At 42.9% G+C, this 14,184-nt stretch overlaps 1 protein-coding gene across 3 annotated transcripts in view; it reads left to right on the top strand.

Moving 5' to 3' along the window:
• The window catches only part of PLCB1 (phospholipase C beta 1), a 436,237-nt gene that overhangs the window by 119,848 nt on the left and 302,205 nt on the right, over window positions 1-14,184 (top strand). The gene's annotated exons all lie outside the window — the stretch shown is intronic.

Genomic DNA, 14,184 nt, shown 5'->3' with positions numbered 1-14,184 from the left:
ATTACATGCAAGAATTGCAAAAATTCCTTTAGTTAATAAAAAATACTTTGTTTTCCTCATTTAACACAGTTTCTGATAAGAAGTGCTGTGATTGCTGAGCTGTTACTTGGTTCTTTATGGATAATGTTGATGAAAGTTCTGTTCAAAAGTGGATGGAGAAGACCTAGGCTCTGTCTAGGGCAACACTTAAACTGATGCAAGTTCCTGCCTTCCCTGATGGCCAGAAACTGGTGTTTCTCTCCAAGCTGCGTTTTGTACTGTGCATTTTCCTCATTGGGTGCCCCTTGAGGCCAGAAAGAGGGATTTTTTTTAGCTGTCTTCAGAGAGGTCAAGATAGGAGTTCCTTTAGGCCCACTCTGGTGGGTTGCACACTCCTTTGCGGTCTCTGAAGACAGGTGGCAGCAGATGTGTGTTCTCTGTGGTGCTTTTGTTTGGACGTAAACTGCACATCAGAGAGAACCCCAAGTGCTCGGCCCTGGAAGCAAGCTTGTGCCTTGGGGGATCGCAGGAGTGATGTGAGAAACAAAAATCTCTCTGGGGTCCGGAAAGTACAGCATTGCTGCTGCTTAACCGCTCTCGAGCCTGCGGGGTTGGAGCAGCCCAAGGGGATGCATTTCCTGCCCTCGTCTCAGGGGAGGAAAAACGTGCTGGCTTTGAAGAGCCGCAGCGCCTCTGGAGCGTGCTCCCTCCCTCTTCCACCCAGCCGTGGCTCCGGGCATGGCTCCGCGAGCTCCTCAGCCTTTGGAGGATACGTCTTTGAGTAGAAATGGTGGTTTTTCCGTGCCCGAGTATGCCTATAGTTATCTCGGAGGAGACTATTCAAATTCAGTTTTCAAAGCTTTCCATGTAATGCTGGCAGCATTTTAAAGGCTGAGTTATAATTGAAATGCTACAGAAGTACTTTATGACATCCACATTAATACCAAATGAGTTCACCATGATTAATGGTTCTATGATGAATAGCAATAAAGTATTAACAATGGCTAGAACATTATTTTAAAATGCTACCCACTTTACAGAGGACATTCATGTTCTTCTAACAAAATGTTTTTAGCTAAAATTTATGCATAGCTATTGCCGTGGTGACTTTTATTTATTAGGTTACATAAAGGCTGTTTTTGTTACCACATGTTACCAATTTGACAGCAGTGGCATTAAATGAAGGGTATGAGAAAATCCTGACTTTTCGGGCTGTGAAATGTACCACCTGTGTGACCGAGTTTGCTTTTTGTCATTGATTTGTGTGGGCAGAATGGAAACAGCACCTGGGTTGGCCATTGATAGGATCTTGCAAACTGCGTGAAACAAAATGCTCGTTCTGGGGCCGGTCGTGTCTGTTTTGCTTTGATCCACGTTGCGGGCTCTGAGCAAAGCGCTGTTGACTGCAGGCGAGTGAGTGCCGCAGAAGCCCTGTTTGTGTCACATCCACAGAAGATATGAAACTCGTATAGCAGCAGGAAAGCTTGGCTCTAAGTCAGGCAGTAGCAGCTTGTGATTGCATGGGGGCTTTTTAGTATAATCCTTGGTATATTGGCTCAAGAGAGCGGCACCACGTAAGTGTGGTACTTGCCAAAGCTCCTAGGTTTTAGAGGCACTTCTCCGCAGCTGTGCTTTCAGATGCAGCAGCCCTTGCACTCAGGTGAGAATAAATACTGAAGTATGATTACGGATAGTTCCTGCGCGGGAAAGCAGGAAGGCTTCACACAGCGTACGAAGAAGTCGTTCACAATCTGCTGCTTGTGCTGTTGAAAGGGGGATGCAGATGACGGCTGAGTTGTGACGGTGATTGGGAGCTGTGTCCATCAGGCCATCTAGACAGTGATTTACTGAGACGTGCTGAGCATCTTGCCCTGTACGTAGCACACTCTGTGGTATGAGCTCCGGGCATGTAATGAACATATATGCTCTGTAGCTTAGCTGCCTTAGAGACAAACGCTTTTTAGTGCCTTGGTACCACTTACCACCCATTTATTAGCAATCCCAGAAGGTAATCTCTCACGATCCGGTGGGAGCATCACTGACTTGGGAACTTGCTTCCTGCATTAACCTTGCCAGATGCTAATGACAGCGGTCTCCAGGCTACTGTGCATTGACCCATCTTTCTCTGTTAAACAAAGGTTTTAGGTTGTTTTTCTTTTCATTACTTCCTCTCCTCCTGCCCCCAATACTTTGCACAGTTTTTATACAGCATTAAGGGAGTTCTACCAGTTTGTGCTTGCTTTCTTTTTTTTTTTTAATGTAATTTCAGAATTATAGCAAGGAGAATTTCATCTGTATGTTGTCATTAAAAACTTACAGAAGTTAATGGGAATCTTTCAACTTCATTTACTGTATGTCAGAGGTAGTGCTACCTTTTGATAGAAAGAAGTACCATCTTTGATAAGCCTTGACTTTTCTAATAAACAGTTGTAATTCATTTTTATCAATATATTAAACTAAATTTCAGCATAATTAAGGACACCCATAGCAGGCTACCCAGACCTATTACGTGTGCTGCAACAGAATGATTTTTAGAAGACTATAAGCAGTCAAATTATCAAAAAAATCTTTCTTCCCCTTCACCATCTGGAATACACACTTCTTTCTTCCCCGTAAGCCACATCCACCAGAGGGGGCATTTCTTTGGTTAGCTTAGATAATTAGCCAAGTTCTTCTTCTTTTTGATGGCTAGAAATGGAAGCTGTTCTTGTGGTGCATTCAGTGTACCTTCTGTACGAACCATTGGCATTCTTCGTTTCTGAACGAGAAGAACTCAAAGGGTTTTAAGGCTAGTTTCTCTTTCAGCCTTGTTTGTTGACATTTGCTTTTCACAATGTTTTTCCCTGTATAAAGACAAATATATTTTGTGATTGTTCTTGGATGTATTTTGTAACCTGAAATGTGTCTTCTAGCCCCTATCACAAGGAAAAATACTCTTTTTCCTTTTGGGGACGTTTTCATCAGCAAAGGATAAACAGCCAAATACTTTAGAGGGCACCTTCCTTTTTCTCTTTGACCTGTTTCACTTTGTCCCTAAATCTGTTGAAAATGTGGTATGTTTTGCTCCAATAATTATATCCAGGTTATAGATTGTCCTTCATAGCGCGCTGGCTAAGAGAGAGTAGCCTGTGCTGTGGAGAAAGGTGGGTGTTATGAACACTCAAGTTTCCTAGCAGTCCCTGTGCCATACTGTATGTAAGAAGAGTAAAAACAGGTAAGTTAGGCTATCATATGCTTTTCAGAAGCTAAGAAAGAGAGCTTTTTCTTTCTGGGTTCCTGATCCACAAGATCTGATTCCTTTTTCCATTCCTTATTATATTTAGCCTCAAAACATCCCTTTAAGGCAGAGAAATACAGTGGTCATCTTACAGTTGGTGCAAGAAGGCAGAACAAGGAAAGAACTAGGATCTCCTCCAAGTTAATGTGTTCATGCCCTAGCTTGCAGCTTCACAACCTAGTAGTCAGCTCCGTTAGTAGTAATTGGCTAGTAGTAGTCAGCTCTGCTCTGCACCTTGACTGCAAAAACATTTCTGCACCTCCTGGGTTGTGATGTCTACTGTAATCTCCCTTGAAATATATTTCTGGTTCTTCCTGTTGCTTGGAGACTTAAGAGCAGAGCAGCACTACTGTTCCAGGTCATGGAGCCAGGGTGTAGCAGTAGCTCGCAAAGGCGTCTGGAAAAAAGCCTCTTCCTGAACAGATCTCAGCAATAGTTACCCCAGGGACTTGAATAAAACTAATGAATGGAGTAGCCCTGCACCGGACCATGCTCCTAGAGCTAAGGTCCTAGTCTTATGAGGTGACAGGAATTATCATCTCTGTGCTCACACTTCAGTGCACTTTAATCCATTTGTGGCTGTCCCCTGAGAAGAGCTGTTATCGTTCGTATGGCATCAAGCCTAGAGCCTCACCCCGACTTCTCCATGGCAAAAGTATCAGAGCGGACCTTTACCTTCACCTTTATCCTTTCAGAATGGTCAAAACTGATTTCATTCATGGCAGTGTCCACTGACTCTTCCAAATAAAGGAAACTCAAGACTGGGAAAACAAGACAAATTCAGGAGGCTTCTGCAAGTCTCCATGCTACTTTGAGTTTCCAGTTGGCTGGAAGCCTCCAAAGGAGTAATGCAGCCACAGGCAGTACTAGATTTAGGGGGTTAACAGCAAAGGAAACGGGACACAGAAGTTAAAGGCTTTATCTGTCAAAATGTTGAAGCGTCTGAGAATAAACCTGTAGGTCTTTCATTGGAACATAGGTTTCTAATGATGTAGAGGGGACATCTTTAGTGGGTACCTAAACCCTTAACAGTTGGGAGAAAAGATTGTCCTCTGACCGAAAACCACTAAATAGTGTGCTCAAACGACCCCACGTTACTGAGAAACTTAAACATAGCCTTATTTTTCCACATTTTGTCAGGGATGAGTCCTTCTGTCTTCAACTGCTATTTTCAGAAACGATAACAGAGTTTTCCATCTAAATGCAATATATATGTGGAGGCTTATTCTTCAGAAAAAGGGCAAATCTCGTACAGTACAGAGCACTGCAGTGGACCTCTAAATGAGGAGATAAATGGAAGTAATGTTCTGAGGAGAATAAAAAAAGACTTATTAATTGTATATGTTAGAAAAACCATCTGAATTCAAAACACAGAGTTTTACAAAGTGAGGGAATTATAAGATGACTATCAGAACTGTGGCTTTTTAGTAAGTGTTAGAATCATTTAGGATGAGAGCAAAAGAAGTGTTGAGAATAGGAGATTAATATGCAGTTCACTTTTTCCTTCAGAAGATGTGACTGCGTAAATTCAGTGCAGCCTTCCTGAAATGTGGAAGGCCTTTTCTCCCGGTTCCCGGGCGGTCAGGACTCCAGCCGGCTGCAGTAAGGTTAGAGCATCAGGATGCCGAGGGCTTACGTTGTTTAACTTTTTAAATGCTGAAGGAATTATGTCAATCATTGGTTGTGATGAAGCAGTTATTTATCTCCTTGTACTCGCGCACAACGTGGTAGCAGTCTCTCAAGCTTGGTTTTGATGTGCAGGCTGATGAAGAGCAGTGCTTTCACTTGCGAAGTTTAGTGTGGAGGTCCGTAAAATAAACACAGAGAGAAAATGGACAGAAATATATGTCTTTGTATAATGAAACGTAGAAATAGCTCTGCACATTTACATGCCCTCTGTGAAGCATGGAAATGCCACTAAAAAAGTGTCCATCTTCCTGAAACAGAGACATGTAGCTAAAAATGTCATGCAGGATTAAGTATTGGCGAAATGGTTAGGTGGTGAAGACTTTGCAGCTGCATTATGCTATCAGGGCTACAAAATTCACACTTTTTACCATGTTGTATTTACTTTAGCCAATAACAGTTTCTATGGAAACTAAAATCTTAACGCAACTGTGTAAGTGTTTTTAGTAGCAAGAAGAAATATCAGGATGAGTTGGCAGGAATAAGGAAATAACCCCATGGCAAATGTTCACATTTAAAACTTTTTTTGATGAATTTGATTATTATGTTTTCCCTTGAAGATATCATAAATCATTCAACCAGAAATGAATTTCTTTAAATGGCATATACTGTATAGAACCTGCAGGAGATTGAATGATCCCATCATTCATAATTTAAATGGCAAAATATTTATAGAGCATAGTCCCCAATGTTAAAAACATCCTTAGATCCCCTGCCCCAAATTTTCTCACTTTGAGAAGAAAGCTTTACAGAGAACAATAATTAAGCCTTTTTAGTATCAGAGGTTTACCAAGGCCTCAACTATAACAGTACCATCACCAGTCTTTCTGTATTTGGTGGCCTCTCCTGAAATCCTCAGATATTTGAGCGAGATGATTTCAGGAGCATCTCAGCTTTAGTTTAAAAATACACTCTCCTTCCTTGCTGCAAAGAGTTGGCTAGTTTATAGCGTATTTGTAGAGAAAAAAGGGAATCCTTGAACTAAATGGGTTCAAAAGCTAAAACTGAACAAATGTCTAAATAGTTATTTAACTTTGAAAATCTGATGATTTTCAGGAAAGTGGGGAGTACAAGTCTTCATATTTGAGTTGTTAGAGCTATGAAGATCTGACTCTAATCCTGTAATCTCTTAGGCTGAGTTAGAATTTTACTGACATTTGAGTAAAATTTATGCTGATAAACAGAAAATAAGACTGCTATCTGTTAAGTTTGCAAATAATCTTGTATTTTCCTTATTTTTTTTAAAATTTGTTGCCTGAATTTATAAATACAGGTGATAAAGAACTCTCTTGAACCCAGTCAAAGCACCCATAGGCAGATAAACAAACCGCAGATAACACTTGGTTGCTTCACCTCTGCAGAAGGCTCTAACTTCTAATTTACCCATCCAGGAACAAGAGCCTGTCAAAATAAACGTAAATGAAACACTGGATTTCCTTATGGTATTTGAATTTACATTTTTGCTGGCAGTCCAATATCCTGTGGTCAGATTGTTTGTTTTTCTTTTATCAGAGAACAAAAAGAGGCACCTCTCATTTTTATTATATTTGAAAGCTGAGTGGTTATTCAGTCCTTTATGATAAAGCCTGAGCGAGGGCAATTACGTCGTGTTTAATAAACCGGCCTGATTAGACTGCGTGAGGGAAATGGCACATCGATATATATTTTTTTTTTCTCCTTCCAGTCTATAAATTCCCTGGGACAGGCAGCTGCCGACCTGGCTTGCAGGGCAGAGCAGCAGACCTGGCCTTTGTAGCTCCCGCTTGCTGGCATGCTGCCTCTCTGAAATGCTGCTATTGCTGTTATTTTTATCTGCTGATAAATGCATGGCGCTTTCCCTTCAACAGCCTTGTTTTAAATTAGAAACCAATGTAAATTACACCTAAGCAATGTTCTATTTCTGCTAAAAATTAAAAAAAAAAAAAATTGCTGTATTGTTGGGAGGCTTTCAAACTTTTCTCCTCGCGCTCTGCTGGAGGTGAAGCTCTCGGGGAAGGGGTCTCAGCCGCAAGGCACGGTGAAGCGCCGGGTGCCGCTGCGCGGTGGTGCGGAGGGGAGCTCCGTGCTCGAGCATCCCCGCGCGGGACAGGGTCCGTGCTCGTGGGGGCACCCCCGAACGGCCCGGGCTGGGGGGCCTCGCGCAGCCCTCTGCTACCCTGGCGCCGGGGCCTCTCCGGAGCTCGGCGGCGGCTGTAAAACCTCGCACTGGCTCCTCGCTCCTCAGCCCCCGCGTTTGCAAACGAGGCAGAAGGGACTGTTTGGTCCGAGGCTTTGACTGTGGATAATTGCCAAGAAGGTGCTTTTTGGGTTTGGTGGTGTTTTTGTTTTGTTTCTTCCCTCCGCTGCCCACTTGCTGTTTCAGGTAGTTTTGTGTGCTGCTTGGTTTTGTATTTGCTGCTGTTATATTTATAAAGCACATGCTTTACTTTTTTTACTCTATACTTTCATGCCAAAGTGCATAACGATAAATTCTGTTTTTAAGTGTGCAAGTATTTTATAAATGCAACTTCACAAGTTCACCTTTAAATTGTAAAAAGTGGACCAGGACCCTGCCCGGTCAGACACACCAGGTTTCTGAGTTGCTGGGAACCCCAGCAAGCATCAGGATACCTGCATTTTACATGCTGCTGCTTGAACGTGTTGTCGAACAAACCTGCATGCTCGAGTATGTTATTTTCTTCTCCTTCGGTATGGCTTTTTGCGGGATTGTGAAGAGACAAGGGCGAGGACAGCTTTGGGTGGCCTCAGGCACACGCAATACTCCAATACTGTCTTAAACCCACGTGCAAACCGTGCATGAGCTTTCAGACGGGCTGGGGAGATTCAGGTAGCAGCCGGGGGGCAAGGGGGCTGCCTGCGTGCTGGGTCCAGGGCAGGCAGCATTTCAAACACAGCTTTATTGTAAAGGTACTGAGCAGCTGAGTCATACTGGTCCTTCCTTCCGAGCGATAATCTCCATCTAGGAACAGTTCTTAAATACTGAAGTACATATTTTAGCAGAAGTCTGGAGCTATGTAGGCGTTGAGAGGTCCAGTGACAGTGTGACACCCTCGAGCTGCTTCAGGTGTGGCAGGCTGGAATCAGAAGAACAGGATCACGTGAAAACGCCAATGCAGGAACTTTTTTGCACAGTGGTTAGAACAAAAGATTAAAACTTCCCTGTTTTATTAGTATTCAGCTTAGTACGTTTCCTGACGGCCACATCTTGTAAATAACTGCTCAGGGAAAACTGCTGGATTTTAATTAGTTGTGAGGGTTAGAGATATTTGGTATCATCTGCATGCAAATGGCAGGCAGCTTATTCTGCAGGGGAAAGCATTTCGGCTCAGAGACGAGACCTCTGTTGCAACCAAGGGAAAATGTGCCCCCGATTCAGCTATGAACTGCAAGTGTTTTGCAAAAACGAGATGCCAAGTAGTATGGAAGGGCGATGGGAAGGCTGGGTGCCAGACAGCCACATGAGACCCGGGGCTCGTCGGGATCGGTAAGGCGTTACCCGTGCTCAGCGTGCCGAGGTGGATGTCGAAGCCTCGCGGGAAGCCTTCAGGTAGAGCACGTGGAGCTGCACCGTTTCTGCTCGATTTTAAACAAGGATAAAGTATCTTTGATCAAAGCTTATAATTCAGACTAGTTTTAAGAATGTAGAGGGGCTGTCAAAGAAGTTTTCTTTAATACTGAAGTTATTTAAACTTGCTCGAAACTCCGTTAGAACAGTTTTCAGTTTCAGCATTCATCATTTCCCATGTTACCTTAGCCCTTTCCTGGGCTCCCAGCTAAGCACAGTTGGTTGTAAACATACATATTTGCCTAACATTTCTTAGTAACTGCTTGTATGATGTGCAGGACAGATGTCTAAGGTATGTGAAGATACTGAAGGCTGTGCAGTTGGCTCTCGACACTAAAACTTTGATCACAAAATTTATGGCCTTACTGCAAATGATCTTTGTTTCATCACCGTGGCTTTTCAGTCTATTTGCTAGTGTCCCAAAGCGTGCCTGCACCTGTAGAGAAGCCCAGAGCAGTATCAACATCAGACGTACTGCTGTTTCTTAAAGTAATGCAAGGTGTCCCCCAAAGAGAGACCTGGTTTCTGATGAAAGTGCAGAACTAAAGCAACAAACACCAGATGCACCTTTAGGCCTTCCTGCTCTGTTGACAGGCCTCTGCCAGTGCTGCGGGGAAACATTTCGTTAGCAATGAGCAAGTGGGACGCAGAAGAGAGTCAGCTACAGGTAAGGTAAACACAAGCTTTGCTAGACACCGAGGGTCCCTCCGGGAATGCGCAGAGGCAACTGTTCATGGCCTGATTCAAAGTGCAGTGAAGTAACTGTGAGTGGGGTTTGTCAGTGGCTCCAGCACACAGGTGGCTGCTTTGCTGGATGGGCACTACGGTTTGGGAAGGAAAGCAGTAGCTGTTTGAAATTAGCTGAAGGGACTATATGGAAATAGCTAAGAGTCCATATGAATTAAAAAACAGCAGGAAACTGTGGCTATTTCTGATGCAATGATACTGGAATAGTCATGTTAAATACATGTTACCATTTTCCAAAAGATCAAGTAGGAATATCCACTAACATAGATTTTACAGAATTTTAGAATCTGTATATTTAGGACATAGCGTGTTAAAAAGGATCATTGCTGTTTTGGAATATACATCTTCGGTCCCCTCCTGAGACACTTCATATCTTCGTAATTGAAGTGAGAAAATATTTTAAGACAGGAAGATATTCTGTATGGCCTGAAGTCTGGTGTTGAATGTTTTACCCTGTCAAGGTGGGTTTTTTCTTTTCAAACAGATGCTGAACTCGGAGTATAATTGTTATGCCAGTGTCATGAAATGCTTTTCCTTTGCTCTAGGCTGTCATGGATGTATAAGAACGTGGAGGCAGATGCATCCTACTATCTGCATTTTTTGTGTTTTTATACAGTAGGAAATTTCTGAAAGAAAGACTTTCTTTTTAATTATAAACAAGGTTGTGTTACCTACTAAGGCATGTGAATACTTATTTTTTTAAATAAAGGTGGTAGTATTTGCGTGGTGATAACAAAATACCTTGTAGGTATATTGAGCATAAATTCCCTGTCTTTGTTTTTCTCAACTCCATTGCTTCACAGCCTAATCCTAGCGAAATAAAAAATTATCAGTTGTTGCTACCAGGGATTTTGGATCCTTGGCTTCCGCAGTGCTCTTCCACTCTGCTCCGCGCCTGGGGTGTTAATGAGCCATCCACGGGGAATGTTCCTGCAAAACGGATGGCACAGCGATGTTCACTAATACACCAGCATGTGCATGCGAGAGCAAAATAATTACTAGCTATATATCAACGCTAAAAGAGCATTCTCTGAGGGCCCTGGGTTTGCTTACTACACTTCCAGCCTTTGGTTTCAATGGGTGTCTCACTGGAAGGAAGCACAGTGTATTCCTGGTAAAAACTGCCATGCATTAAAATTGGTTTATACTTTATTTACCAAGGCTTTTCTAGCTATCAAGTGCATTTGGACATATCCTTCCCAAGGAAAAGCATTTCCATCACCACAAAGTTAATGGGTGAAAGTGCCATGGTCGATCTGCACTAGTGGTAAATACGAACTGAATAACAGGGCATTTTCTGAGCGTGGGTCTTCTCTCTTGCCTGGTGGCTTGCACGGGAAGGGTGCTTTGTTGTGTGCTGGGACAGAGCCTGTTTTGCATTCCATGCAAAATGACCCTAAATGAGAAAAATCGGGGTTTGGCTTCTCTTGAGAAGATTCATCTACTCAGAAATCCTGTGCATGAACGTATGTGGTGCTGCTGTTGAACAAAAATAATCTGATGGGATGTGTGTGAAAGTAGGTGAATTAAGTTCTTCCAGACCTTGCCTCTGTTCTAGGCTATATACAGGAATTTCATTGCGCTGAAGGGTTACAGTGTACGATTTGGATCCCAGCTCTTTGCTGGGTATGTTGTTCCCCATTTCGTGCCTCTGAAGTGTAGTTTCGATTATTGGCCAGCCTAGAAATCCGGGGATCTTCCTGAAAATGTGCCAGAAAGATCTGGGATCACAGTGCGTCCTAGAAAAAATGTGCAGAGAGTGCTTGAGCAGAGTCAGTGCTGATCTTACACTACGGTTCGCTTTAGCTCTATTTTTAGTCCATGCAACAGTCTTGATTGAATTGCAAAGCAGGAAAAAAATGTGTGTGATTGTAAATTATAGTAATCTGTTAAAATGAAAGTTCGCTCTTTTAAGGGTGATTCCATACGGTTTACATTGTTAGCTTCTGAATTACATTGTTTAACTTGGGGGATTTGGATAAATTAATTTGGATAAATTTTGTCAGAGAAGAAATACCCTTGGCTGGGAATTGTAAGGGAGCTCTTAGCTGCGGCATTTGCAATATGCGTTTTCTTTGTTGTTTCTTGGAATTAGAATGACCCTGCAAATTTTCGATATCGAAATAGGCCTAGATGGTAGCAGATACCTTTTCCATGCTATTGTGCGCTGTCTTTGTGACTACGTTCAGTTGCCATTAAGAGATACTGTTTTCCAAATTTTAGATTTCTCCTGCTTGTTATTTGCCATAACACCCATTCTTGCAAAGGGAACTTGGTTTTTCCTCGTTATTTCCATGACAAATCCTAAAACGGGTGTTAATATAATTTGGAAATACTAACGTGGTAATCTGAGTTGTATGAATTTAACCATTTCCGCCAGAGTCAATGGCCTGTGCTGACAAGTGACTGAGATGGTGAAGACAGCCGAGGCGTGCTGCTGGTGGCCAGCTGCAGTTCGGTAGGCAACAAGTCGGGCTGTGCCGGGCCATATTGCAGGGCCTTTTGGTTCGAATTTTTTCTTTGCCTGTGGGAAAGCTATGTCCAGTCCTGGTCCAAGGACAGCATTACACACTATGGTTTATTGCAAGTGGCAAGTTACTGGATTTTTTTAAAAAACAGGTCAGAGGAAATGAGACCTTTCTGCAGTTTCCAAACACAGAAAATTTTTTTACCAGCTCAGTGATTTTTGTAACAAATTTCGTAATAGAAAGAAGCAATACTCTAGGGGAGCTACGCTGACTGGAGGTCTGCCTTGCCGTGTGTCCGATGCTCTTTTCTCTTCTTTGAAACATGTTGTATGTTGTAATACCGTAACCGAACTCAAAGGAAGATTTTTGTTTTTATTGCTCTCGGAATTAACTTACTTCCTTCAAGTTTAATCAAAATATGGAAAAAAAAAAACCTAAAAAAACTGTGTGAGAAGCTGTATGCTGCAGTTGTGCATGTTTTATATAAACTGCTCCAAATAATGCTGGCTAATGACGTGGCATGAGCAGAGCAGTAATGTTAGGTAGGGTTGTAATGCAGAAGGAGAAGGAAGTCAGATTCATCTCAGAAGAGCAGGACGCGCGTGGCTTTTGGCTGCCTGAGCACCTCGGCTTTTGTCTCCGGGTGAAGAACAGCACTCGCGAGGTGCAGCCGTGCGCTGCGAAGAGCGGGTGAAATCCTGTCCCTTGGAGGGCAGTGGGAATTTTGCTTTTGGCTTTTGTGGAGACCAAGATTCCCTTCGTTTTACTGCAGAACAAAAACAACATGTTTTCTGTAATACGTTTTCTGTAATATGTTTTTGGTAAAACATTACAAAACACAAAATGGTCATTTGGCAATTTGAGAAGGAAAGCTGAATTCAGCTAACCTAATTAGTCCGGTTTTCCTGTGTTTTGCCTTAACAGGGAAAACAAAACCCTTCTTGTCCTTGCTCGCGGAGCTGGTGCTAGGGATGTGCAGAGACTGCTGCTGCCGTGCGCGGGAGGAGCAGCCCCGAGCTGCAGGCCCTGCACGCTCTTCCCCTCTCGGTCCTCACGTTGGCCTGCACAGCACTGCAGGGCACGGTATCATCTTGCTCTCTGGAAATATTCACATCTGCTGCTTCCTGATGTTGATGGAAGGTCTTTCTTCATGGCAATGGTCCATTGCCACCGGTGCGAACACACGAGTTGCCAGGACCTGGCTGGCAGCAGGAAGGGTTTGGGTTTGCTTGGTTGTAACAGAAGGAGCAGGAGAACGTATTTCAGGGTTACTTGGATATTGGTCAGATGCATGGTGGGCTGTGGGGTCTGAGAAGTGCTCTCCCTTTCCCCCTGGCATGGTCTTTCCCTGGGGCACCTCGGGAGGTGAGGTGAGGTCCCCGCTTGCTGCTGGCAGCAAAGCGCACTGCTCCGTTGGTCGGCACCGACCAGCCACACTCTGTGGACTGATCCATGGACTGATTCTGCACCTCAGCAGTATGGATCCAAGTATCTCCACTGTGGAGGTGACAGTAAAGTTATTCTAATATAGACTGCAGTAGTTTAGGTTAAAATAAGTTTTGCCCTCATGCCTGGTACTATGAGAACATCAAGCCCTTGGAGATGGTGTCCATTCCATGTACTACAGCTGTGGTACTTCTGCTTGGTTGCAGATCATCATAATTGGCGTATTAAACATTGCATCGTGTTTCCCACTGTAGTCAAAGTGGTGACACGTCTGCGTATTTCAAAGGAATTATTACTGTTGTAAATTATTTTAGGAAATGTTGAATATGGTCTAGCTCATTTTTAAGACACTGATATGTTTGTGGCAGTATTTCAGTTGGAGAAACTAAAATTTTTATATAGTATTCTCTAGATCCTGCTAGAGTCAGTAAAATTTGAATCTGTGAGAAGTAGTGGGATTATTTTAACTATTACTTGCAAAATAAAAAAAAGGAAAATTTGAAAGCTGTGCTAGCTCTCATCTAAATCCACATGTCCACTTTTGGACAGGGGGAGCAGCAGGGTGGATTTCACGCTCACTTGTGCCATGAAGACAGTTGTTTATACAACTAAGTCGGTTTAGAGTATGGTGTTTGTAGTGTGCTTTAAAGCTAGAGCTTATTTATATCAATTGTCACAAATCAGAGTCCTTGTGTAAAGCCAAAATCTATTTATAGGGCTCTGTCATCTGTATTTGCTCTGTGTTTTCCAGTTTCCTTGATGGCAGAGTGAGCCCATCTGCAAAATAAAATAGAGGCTTTCTTGCTGGGAGTGCAAGCATGGGCAAGAGCTGTGAGGCTCCCTGCATTGCTTTTGTGTCTTTGCTCTCTCTTTACTGTATGGATGCTGTTTGCGAGGGGATTGAATTTTGTTTGGTTTTAGGTAGAAGAAGGCTTAGAAATGTCTCTAGGAAATGAAGGGGCAAATCACTAAAGGAGGAAAAAAAACCCCTATATTTCAGTGTTATACTTAGTCTT

Source organism: Dromaius novaehollandiae, chromosome 3 (assembly GCF_036370855.1).
Source record: "Dromaius novaehollandiae isolate bDroNov1 chromosome 3, bDroNov1.hap1, whole genome shotgun sequence".
Lineage (NCBI taxonomy): Eukaryota > Metazoa > Chordata > Aves > Casuariiformes > Dromaiidae > Dromaius > Dromaius novaehollandiae.
The sequence above is the reverse complement of the archived record's forward strand: the minus strand, read 5'-3'. Positions and strand labels throughout refer to the sequence as shown.